At 38.3% G+C, this 11,001-nt stretch overlaps 1 long non-coding RNA gene across 2 annotated transcripts; it reads left to right on the top strand.

Moving 5' to 3' along the window:
• The first annotated feature begins 295 nt into the window (after nt 1–295).
• On the top strand, nt 296–7,657 carry LOC137199910 (uncharacterized). Of its 2 annotated transcripts, none has more exons than XR_010931873.1 (3): nt 296–778; nt 3,288–3,323; nt 4,239–7,657. It is a non-coding gene; the product is annotated as an uncharacterized lncRNA (long non-coding RNA). The 2 variants fall into 2 exon arrangements; XR_010931872.1 differs by having other exon boundaries at nt 4,144–7,657.
• The last annotated feature ends 3,344 nt before the right edge of the window (nt 7,658–11,001 follow it).

The raw sequence follows: 11,001 nt of genomic DNA, 5'->3' as shown, positions 1-11,001 counted from the left end.
GTAGCCAAGTTAAAAATACCATATATTGTAATAAAGTTTATGTTAAGTTAAATAATTAAGGTTAAAAGATACATCATAAATATGGTTAAAACAGCTATTTCCTAAAAGATTAAAAGGTTCAGTGGAATAAATAAGTTTAAAAATATGCAGAGATATAGTTATAAGTATTTCATTTTATTTTGAAGAGTTCATGGTCGTAAAAGGAAGTAGTATTCCAGAGTAAGTTTTATACTGGTCATTCATTGGTTGAAGTGGGTTGGATCACACAGGTGTATGTAAAGAAAGAGAGAGAGGAAGTAGAGTGTGAGTAAAAGTCATGTAACTTGTCGGACTGAATCGCGATGTATGCGCAGTGTTTACAAACAAATGTGTAGCTGGTGTCTGACATTATCTACCCGATAGTCTTGGCCAAGATACTCATGCTGCATATTTTCTGCGAGCAGCTGAAGATACTTCTACTCGAAGTTTGTTGTTCACGTTTGTTTGTTTATTAGCTCATTAGCTGAACGTGTGTTGTTAGCATTCATTAGCACAGTGAATGGACTCATAGCCACTGTGTAGCTAACCCAGTTTATGCTAAAGGTCTTAGTTCATCGTTTTCGACATGAAAACCCTGAGGATTTATTGGACAGTGCTATGAGCTACTAAGTCAACGTTCAGAGAGACTTTTCACTACGTGGGCCGGACCCGCCATCTTTGGCTTCAGCGTGTATCCTGTTCCTTCCCAGAGACCGAGGATGGTATAAACTGCTGATTGGAGTCAGACTTCATGACCAAGGTACCTCATTTTATTTAGTTGCTCTTTGAGTGAAGCGGCCAAATAGTTTTGGGCCTCTCCATTCACAAGCGTCGAATCAGGCCTGCAACGGGGTTTTATTTTTTTTTATTTAAATACCTGCTGGCTTGTGTGTGTGTGCTTGGTGAATGTGGCCCCATAAATTTTGACTTTTTTTTTTTAATTTAGCCCAGAGGAAATCTAAATTTCACTTTGAGTGTATTGTTTACAGTTGAAGAGAGTTATCGCCATAACTCAGTTATTGAAAGAGACTAAATATTATTTCATTGTTTATATGGGGAATTTTTAAAAGTAAAAAAAGAGAAGTTCATTATTTCTTACACTGAATCCAGTGTAATGTTTGGTTATTTTTTTCACTAGAGGTATTTAACAGTGGATATCAGTGACAGTTTTGTTTAAAGGAGTGATACACCTATTTCATTGCAGTAGTCTAATTAAGTAGAGTACAGTGCATAGATTTGATACAAGGGTTAAGTAAAACAGAGCCTAATAAGTGTGTTACAGTTCATTAACAGTGAATAATGTGACCCAAGACAAATACAAGAGTGTATATAAACAAAAGAAAAACATTTAAGTATTATTTATTATACATTAAGTTAGTTGATTTAAAGAACTCAGGGCCCTTCCCTGATTAGACTAGGGATAAGTGGACTACACAGATAATGAAAAAAAATCATCCCTTGGAGTTTATGTTGACATTGCAACAAACAATTTATATCTGATGCTACTGTGTTCAGTGCTGATACAGGAAGTAGAGTGTCCCTTACGTAGCAAGGCAGAAAGAGAATATGCAGTTCTTGTTGGAGAGCAAAGTTTGCATCAAACACTGAATATACCTCCAGCCTTTCACAAACAAATCATCGATTTCATTCAGAGCATCTTTTGCTCCCTAGTGTCTGTTCTGCTCTTTCAGTACAGTGGAAACCGCTTATAGTGATCATGGTTACAGTGATCAAGAATCATTTCATTTCTATATAAATGCTGTTTGAATAATTCGCTTATACTAATCAAGTAGTCTGCTTACAGTGTTCATTTTGGGTCTTTTCATACATAAAAACATATGGAAAAAAAAACATTTGAACTACAGTAATTCTATTTTCTTTTTTACCTTACTCCCATAGTACATGTATGATGTGTAATTAGCAGCTGCTGCACCATTATCAGGTATTGCAGCACACCTCCGCAGGGTTGTGTGGAGGTGCAGGGTGTGGGTGTTTATTTCTCTCTCACTTTCTCGCTACCAATGCTCACTCTCCTCATCTACTCTGTAGCTTGCTCGACCACTGCTTCTCTCTCTCTCTCTCATTTTTTTAAATGAGTCGGGAATCCGTTAGCAAAGCCTAACTTTACTTTTAACGTTATCAAACAAAGAGAAATGTCCTCCCGTCTTCCTAGTTATGTTTTTGTCTTCCCTCATGGCAGGGTTGTACAGCATTACAGGTTGCGTTTCTCCAAAAGTTGATTCCGGTTCAGCTTTCTTGCTGCGGCCCCCACCCCCACAGCCTAAACGCACAGTGCACAACCCATCTGCTTCGGGCTGGGAGGCTGTGTGCGCATTGAAATCATGACGGGAGAAAGAAAAGGAAAAAGTCATTGTCTCTCAATGAAAAAATGTAGTCTCCTTGAAGCTTATGACAAACAAGCCAACGAAATGCAGCCGTGAAACAATAAGTTTTTAAACAGCTATTTTGAAACAGTCAATAAAATTCAGTAAGTAGTGAAGCTGCCCGTTTCATTACTTTATATACATGTTATATATATAATAATGTCAATTAAATGGTAATATGCATGAGAAATTAAGAGAAAGAAAAAATGGGTTAAAATAATCATCCGCTTATAGTGATCAATTTGACCCGGACAGACGTGATTACTAAAGCGGTTTCCACTGTAATACATTTTTAGCTATGCTAGCAGTATGGCGCTATGGAAAGCAATGTCTGTTGGGGAGTTGGTTGGTTGGAAATTAATTTTAGTAAGTAATTAACTTTTCACTTAGCACCATCATCATGTCAACATTTTTATTTGTCCAGTACTTTGCTTTATAACCAGATACCTGCAAAACTAATGATATTCCCATCAGCTGATGGGGAAAGTAGCAAATGTTAGCATGCTACAATGCTACACAAAGATGTTGAACATGGTAAACAACATACTTGCTTAACATGAACCTGTTAGCATTGTCATTGTGAGCATGTTAGCAGGCTGATGTTAGCAAAGCATCTCTGTATGTACAGCCTCACAGAGCTGTTAGCATAGCTGTAGACTTTTAGTCTTGCTATTGTGTATCAGTGTCACATTCTGTCAAGTCATGATGCTGCAATAATCAGAATTTGAGAAGCAGTCATCAGGAGTCAATTGTTATTCTTTTAAACTGTTACTCAATTATTTCAAAAATGTTGACAGTTGGGTTGTGTATCACAAGTAAAAAGACAAAAATATTTGTTGTTTTTTAACTTCATGTCAAATCATTTCCTCTTTATTTCTGTTACAGTATAGATGACATGCCATCGGCAGCCGTGTTAATACGGTATGTTCTCACTGTTTCAGCTCTTCTAATACGACTGTTAACTTGGAATAATAAATTGCTTGTTGATTTCTGGCACCAGGAATTGAGGCTCTGTGGTGTAAAATTCTTCTTTTCACTTAGATAACATTTTTGTGGCTGAAACTTGCACACAAACGAAGCATAAGATTATTATTAGCAATTTTAGGGGCGTTGAGTATGCTAATGATAAAATCTCACTCACCTTCTCATGAACAGGTGACATTCATCGGGCTGAAACAAGCGATTCATGACAAGTTTGTGCAATTAAAAGAGTTTGTTGAATCTGACTTTGAAAGCTAAGTAAACCTAACAGAAAAAAGTGAGAGGTTTAGGAGAAGAATACGAAAATGTTCTTGCATGAGGCCCAATTTCTCTTTGTCTCTCAATTGTCTCTTCTTTGCTTTGTAGAAATTATGTAGTACATGTTGTCCATATATGTACATTATATCAAAGAGAATTCTCAGAAACATATTTCTCATTAGGACCTTCCTGATTAGAGCTGCTACTGACAAAAGGAAGCAGCTCAAAGCTTTATCACATCCACAATAGTATATACTACAAACAGAACTGTCATCAGTGTTTTCCATTAAAGCTGGACAGTCTGTGCATTAAACACATCATACACCACAAGCCATGAAACCTTGGAGGGAGTCTTAATTAACAGTTTGCATGTTCCTTTTGCCTATAAAACATGTAAGAACACAGTGTTTGTTTTTCTTTTCTTCACAGTATTTAAGACTTGCCAGACATCATCCTTAAAATTGTTATTTTCCTTTCTGTGGTAATGTCCCTCTCTTCACAGAGAGACATATCTTCAAACATCAGGCTGTTTCCATGTCTGAAAGTGATACAGCTGTGGACTGATTCTCTTTTTCATTGTGCTCTTAACTGTTTTAGCAGAGGAAGAACTTTTCAACCTGGTAAAAACATTTCATAGGTCAGATGTGAAGATGAGGACAGAAGGACAGAAAATCTGCAAGCAAGGATCAGAAATATCCACTTCACAATGTAAATTAGACCAGCATAGTCATCTCAGTTGTATTTCTAAGGGATCTTTTTTATTTTTTTATTTTTTGCAATTTTTGAGTAAGAACAAAGGGAAAAAAAGTTTGTCATGCCAAGCTCAAATACAAAAGTAAATCACAGCATTAAGCAAATAAAACAACTCCAGAGATGCATGAAATATTACAGTTGATACAATATATTTTTCTTTACAGCTTTCTTATGCTATAAATTCTGTTCTCACAAACTGTTTCCCCAAACCTTTTCAACATGAGTGTCAGGGATCCCCTCTGGACATGTTTTAAAACACATTAAAAAACACTCTTTGAATAATTAACTAGTAATTTCTTATTTATTTGAAACAGCAGAATGACCATCATATAGGGAGACAGATTTTACAGAAAATATGAGTAAACAGTTCCATTTGTAAATATAGTATAAAAAATACAATGCATTATAATAATTAAAAAAAAAAAACAACATTAAAGCATTTTACAAAATTTTGGAGTCAAACATTTCTAGGGGTGTTGGGGGTGATTGTAAAATTCACTCAGTGTTGTTAAGTGACTAAGTACAGTTACACAGGTATTATACCTAAAAACAATTGACTGGTACTTTATGAGAGTTATCACAATGTATGCTACTTAACACCTTTACGAGAAAAATAGAACACTTTTTTCTCCACTTCATTTGTTTGACAGCAATGCTTAATAGTTACTTTGCAGAAATTACAATGTTGAGTATTTTTACACTGTAGTATTGCCACTCTCACTTCAGTAAATGATCTGAGTACTTCCACCACTGACTTCAATCATGTATCTCAGATATTGAGGGAATAGTGAACATAATATCACACTTTTATAAATGCTGACCTAAACACAGAGGAATGCTAGAGGAATATTGCTTACTTCCTATATTCTTCCTATGTACCTCATGTGTAAGTGGTAGTAATGCAATGAAATGAATGTATAACACTATTTTTGCAGTATTGTTTTAATCATTATTAATGTAGTATTACTTCCAAACATCATAATTTCTTGCATGTCTTTTTTTAAAGGCTCCCTACCTATCTAAAGTCCCTAAAATGTGTCCCATGTTCTGACCCCATCACCTCTCTTCCTTTGTCTTCTCTGATCATTTTTCTTACTTGAACCTGTCCATAAAGTCCCTCCCAGACACAGAGCATCCCTCTGAGGCCCTGAAGAGCTCTCTTTACTTCCACACCACTATCATAATTCCACATCTGTCCTCCTCTCCCTCATCATCATTTACATTTTCAAATCTGCATTTTTCATATAGATCCCACCTTACTCTAATTTTAATATCACTGTTATTTCCCATGACACCTTTTGTTTTATTATACATTATGAATTTCTCCCTCTCTCTGTCTCTCTCTCCTCTGCGTTACTTTCTCCTGCTCGCTCCCCCTTCCCCTCTCCCTTTCCTCTTCTAATCCCTGTGCCCACACCGCGCTTATGAGCTGAAATATTTTATCAGGTGGAACCCTCAGTCAAACTTATCATTTTAATCTTATTTCAATAAAAAAAATAATCTCTCTTCTTGGCTGTTTGACAGCAGCTAATGGTTTTTCGTTATCGTAAAGGAAACTTTGAGGACTGAGATAGACTGCCAAAAAAATGCAAAAAAGCTCTCCTGTATATTCCTCCCCAGATGATTCATAAAGCATGCACTAAGAGCAGGTAACATATGAAGCAGGAGGACAAAAGCTTGCCACGTGGATTCATGCATGTGTGCATTTACATATTCCTGTGGCCTCTGAAGCTCACTACGACTGTTTTAGAAGCCTGTATTGTGATGCATTGTTTCTTCTTGGTATTCAGAGCCACTCGTGGCACAGCTACCACTCTCACATGTCAGTTTTTTGTCCTCTACCTTCATCAAAATGTCACAAACTTGAGAGCCTTGACACGTAAACACACCCACATGTTACATGACACATGGATATCCCTCCATCTCAGTGGCAGCGTGTGCTGTGTTTTTCTTTGAGTTGGATCTCAAGTCTAATACAATTCTCACTTGCCTTTTCATGATTCAAAAAAAGGGGAGCTACATCCACAGTCCTTGCTCCATGCAAAAATCCATTCTAAAGTCTGACCTAGCAAAATCAAGTGGGTATCCTCCAAAGTTAATACAAAATCCCTCCTTTGGACATCCACAAAGAGGCTCCAGGAAGCATCCTAATAAGATGCCCAATCTACCATAAGAGGGTCCCTTCAATAAGCAACACTTCCACTCTGGTCTTGAAGAGTAGTCTCCATCAAAGTTTGACATTTTGTATGGACACAAAGACGACGACAGGAGCTTACTGTGAAAAATATAATCCACAGAAACTTTGTGAAGACAACTGGTTGTTTGTCCCCTACCACTTCACCTGACAAATTGCTTCACAGCGCTGCCAGACAAAGCCCTGGACCACCCAGGTGATGCTGGCAAAACCTGCCCAGATCCAGACTGTGTCCCCACTGGAGTGTCTCCTGATCCTGCTCACTGCCCAGTGGCATCTGCTACTGATAGATCCAGCAGTAGTAGTGTGAGATCTTATGTCAAAACTGCATCACACATCTCCTCTGCTGCCACTGTCCTCTAGTTGTGGCTGTGGTGGTTCTCGTGACAACCCCTCCTCTCACTTCACTTCGACAAGGCAGCGAACCAGTTCTGCCACAGACAGGTTGGCTCCCTCTACATCCCTCGGTCACCAACAGCCAGGTAATCTGCACTTTTCTCTGCCTCCAAATAGCTGGGTAGGCCCTGCAGCGTCATTCACAGTCAATCCACAAATCCTGGTTATTGGCTTATTATCTGACTTCATTGTCAGACATGTCAGTTCCAGTTTGGTTAAAATGTACTGTTATCCAGGTGCCAGTGTTCTGGATATAGCACAAAAGGTGCCATCTATCCTTAAAAGGCACCCTACTGTGAAACGACTCATCATTCATGCTGGAACAAATTATATCTCATGTCGGCAATCTGAACTGCTGAAGGCTGACTTTGTTAATCTTTTTAATGTAATTCATACATCCAACGCTGGTCAGGTTTTCATTTCTGATCCCACTCCTGTGTCTTGTCGTGGCATCGAGTGCTTCAGTAGGCTGCCGAGTATTCACACTTGGTTGTCCTGAATCTGTGCCAAGTACATTGTGGGCTATATAGACAGCTTAAATCTCTTCTGGAATTGTGGCAAACTTCTTGTAAAGACGGTCTGCACCTCAGTGCACAAGGGTCACATCCCCTCATCCGACAGTAAATTACATCATCAAGACAACAAACTACCAGTGGACAGGTATACCAGTACATTTGATCCCACTCACTGAAAAAAAAAAAAAAAAACAAACTTCCATGTTGGTCCTTATCGGCACTCGCACCTGCTATTCCTGTTATGATTTCTGAAAGGTCAGTTAACATAAACAGATGTATTTCTTAAGCTTTTTTCGATAACCTCATCCCCATCATGCTCAATCATACTACCTCACACCCCAGGGACTACCTCACATGCTCTTAATTTTGCCTTATTGAATGTCTCTCCTGACAAATAAGTCATTTATGGTCAGCAAACTGACTGGGGATAATGACCCTGATACCCTTTTTATTACTGAAACATAGCTAGTGCAAATAATTTTTTCACACGGTGCATCACCCCCCAATTATAACTTTCTGCACGCTGCAAGGCAGGGCAAAAGGTGGGGGAGTAGCAGCCATTTTTGAATTTCTTTCTGTCAATCTACAGTGTGACATGTCAGTCCTGCTTCTGATAATGTACCAACCACCTAAACACAACTCTGAATTGTGACTTTGCAGATCTGCTATCAAATATCTGTATTGATTAAACCAAAGTAATTATTTCTGGTGATATCAACATTCACATTGATAATTCCGCACCGTCCACCAGAGTCTGTTTTAATGAGCTATTGCACTCATTTGACTTGACCCAACATGTTATGGAGCCAACTCATCAGCACGGACACATACTTGACCTTGACATTTCCATTTATACTGATATCAGAGTAAGCACTGTCAGTGATGTTGCACTGTCAGACCATTACTGTGTTTGCTTAGGTGTACTCTTAGCTGTTGGTCGAGCTATCACCAGTAGACATGTCATTTCACATGAGATCTTCACATCTTCATCTGAGAGCAGCAGTTGTGATAAAGCCGATTGCTTTAATTCTCCTCTGTTAAACAGCAGCAATAATGCTACACCACTAAGATCTAAAAAATCTCTAGCAAATGTAGAGCCCCATTGAGAAATGCTGAGATCATAAAAGAGCTCAAAAGAGACTGCCAAAAAGCTGAGAGGAGGTGGAGAAAATCAAAACTACACTTTGACAGGGACGTTTTCAAAAACACCTTCAGGAACTACAACAGAAGCTTGAAACATGCCAGAAAAGAACTCTTATTGACGCCCACAAAAATGATCCAAAACAATTTTTCTCAAGCATTGATAAACTCATTAGCCCCTCCCGTTGTTTCCTCTCATACTTTCTCAACTGCCAAATGCAATGAATTTGCATCATTTTTCAATGACAAAATTCTTAACATCAGGTGCAATATCCCAATTAGTAACTTCACTGCTAACTGTGACATACCTCCGGGGATTGCCCATTGGTCTGAAGGCCCATTATTCCAAAACCCCAATAGTTTGAGAAAATGCCCCATTGGACCGAAGGCCTATAGTCCAACAGCCTGTTATCCAGAAAACAAAAGCCCACTGCTCTGAAGTCCCATTGTTCTGAAAATACACACTCTGGAGTTGGAATTGAGTGACTGCTGGCCTTAATTCTTTACAGACTCCACTAACATATTGCTCAATTTGACAGATAATGTATAAATCATAATGTAAACCACAATGTATAACTTTATATAACTCCTAAAGAAAGACTTTTGATTTCTGCTGATATTTAACTTTAACAGCTCTTCAGTGAAGTTTGCAGTCTGTTTGACATTCCAAAACACCGGTCAGCATGTCCACACAATTTTTATAAAATGTGATTTCATTAAATTAGAGTTCTGCTTTGTGAAACATAAGGCCAAATTTATCAGAAGAATTGAGTGAATTGTGCAGTCTGTTTGATGAGTTAATTCACATTTTAAATGACTGACTTCAACTGTTTCCTATTGTTAGAGGAAAACCTCTGTTAACATCTTGTTAAATTTAACGGAGCCAAGCTTACCAGTAAACATCTATTCCTTCTAAAAGATAACTTATGACTTCTTACTGCTCATAATCAGACACTAACTCATTCAGCAAACATTTAACATAATTCAGTATTAATTTTAGCTCCATGTAAAGTGAATAAATTTGATGTTTCCCAGGTAATGCTCACTTGCCTTAATGATACAGTGTACACATTTTTATAACTGCTGATTTATTCAATCAGAGTTCTACTGAGTGAAACATGATGCCGAATTTAGCAGAAGACCTCAGTAATATAGAAAAAGTCAGTTTTGTCAGGTAATAAACATTATCAATTTCAGATAACCAATAATGACACATTGCCATTATTTATGGGTAGGTGCTCCGATTAGGCTTTCTCTGTCATCTTTTGCCTGTAATATCTTAGTGTATTTTGAAATGCTTGATAAAAAATAATTATGTTTTTGATGTGACAATGCTGTGGATAAGGTCTGGTTAGGTTTAGGCAAAAAAACACTTGGTTAGGGTTAGGGAAAGATCAAGATTTGGATTAAAATGATCCCTTGCATGTCAAGGGTCTCTGTATTTTCGGAGCAATGGGCCTACGGAGCAGTGGGCTTTTGTTTTTTTCGGGATAACAGGCCATTGGACCATGGGCTTTCAGTCAATTGGGAAGTTTCGGAATAAAGCGCCATCAGGCCAATGGCATGGCACCATACCTCCACCATTGCGTGTTGACGGTCTCCGGCATCTCACTGATGCTATAAATTGGCTGAAGTCCTCCAGCCCCCTCGATCCACTCCCAGCACCCTTTTTTTAAATTTATTTTTGATTTTTAACAGATGACATTTAGTCAATAGTAAACTGTTCTCCTGAGACTGGTATCTTTCCCCATTGCATGAAAACTGCAGCTATTAGACCACTTCTAAAAAAGAACAACCTAGACCCAAATGCACTTAGCAACTATGGGCCAATCTCCAACCTCACCTTCCTGAGTAAGATTATCAAAAAGGTTGTATATTAGCAACTGAACTGCTATCTTACAGATAATAATATTTACGATGAATTCCAGTCTGGCTTCTGCATGTCTCATAGCACAGAAACTGCTCTTTTAAAAAAAACCTCAGTCCTAATACTCCTATACCTAAGCTCTGCATTCAACACGGTGGATCATGGGACCCTGCTAGAAAGGCTAAGAAACTTGGTGGGTCTGTCTGGCATAGTTCTCCAGTGGTTTGAATCCTACCTGCATAATCAAAATTTCATTGTCACACTTCAAGACTTCCACTCCAACAAACAAGAATTAGTGTGTGGGGTCCCGCAGGGCTTCATCCTGGGTCCTCTTCTTTTCCCCTTGGCTACATTATCAGCAAACAGAACTTTAGCTACCATAATTATGCTGATAACATGCAGCCTCTCATCTCACTATCCAACCCATAAACTCCCTAGTCAGTTGCTTGGAAGAAATTAACCACTGGATGCCTGCAAACTTCCTTCAGCTCAACA

This window comes from Thunnus thynnus, chromosome 16 (assembly GCF_963924715.1).
Source record: "Thunnus thynnus chromosome 16, fThuThy2.1, whole genome shotgun sequence".
In the NCBI taxonomy this organism is placed as follows: domain Eukaryota; kingdom Metazoa; phylum Chordata; class Actinopteri; order Scombriformes; family Scombridae; genus Thunnus; species Thunnus thynnus.
This window is presented reverse-complemented; position numbering and strand designations above follow the sequence as displayed.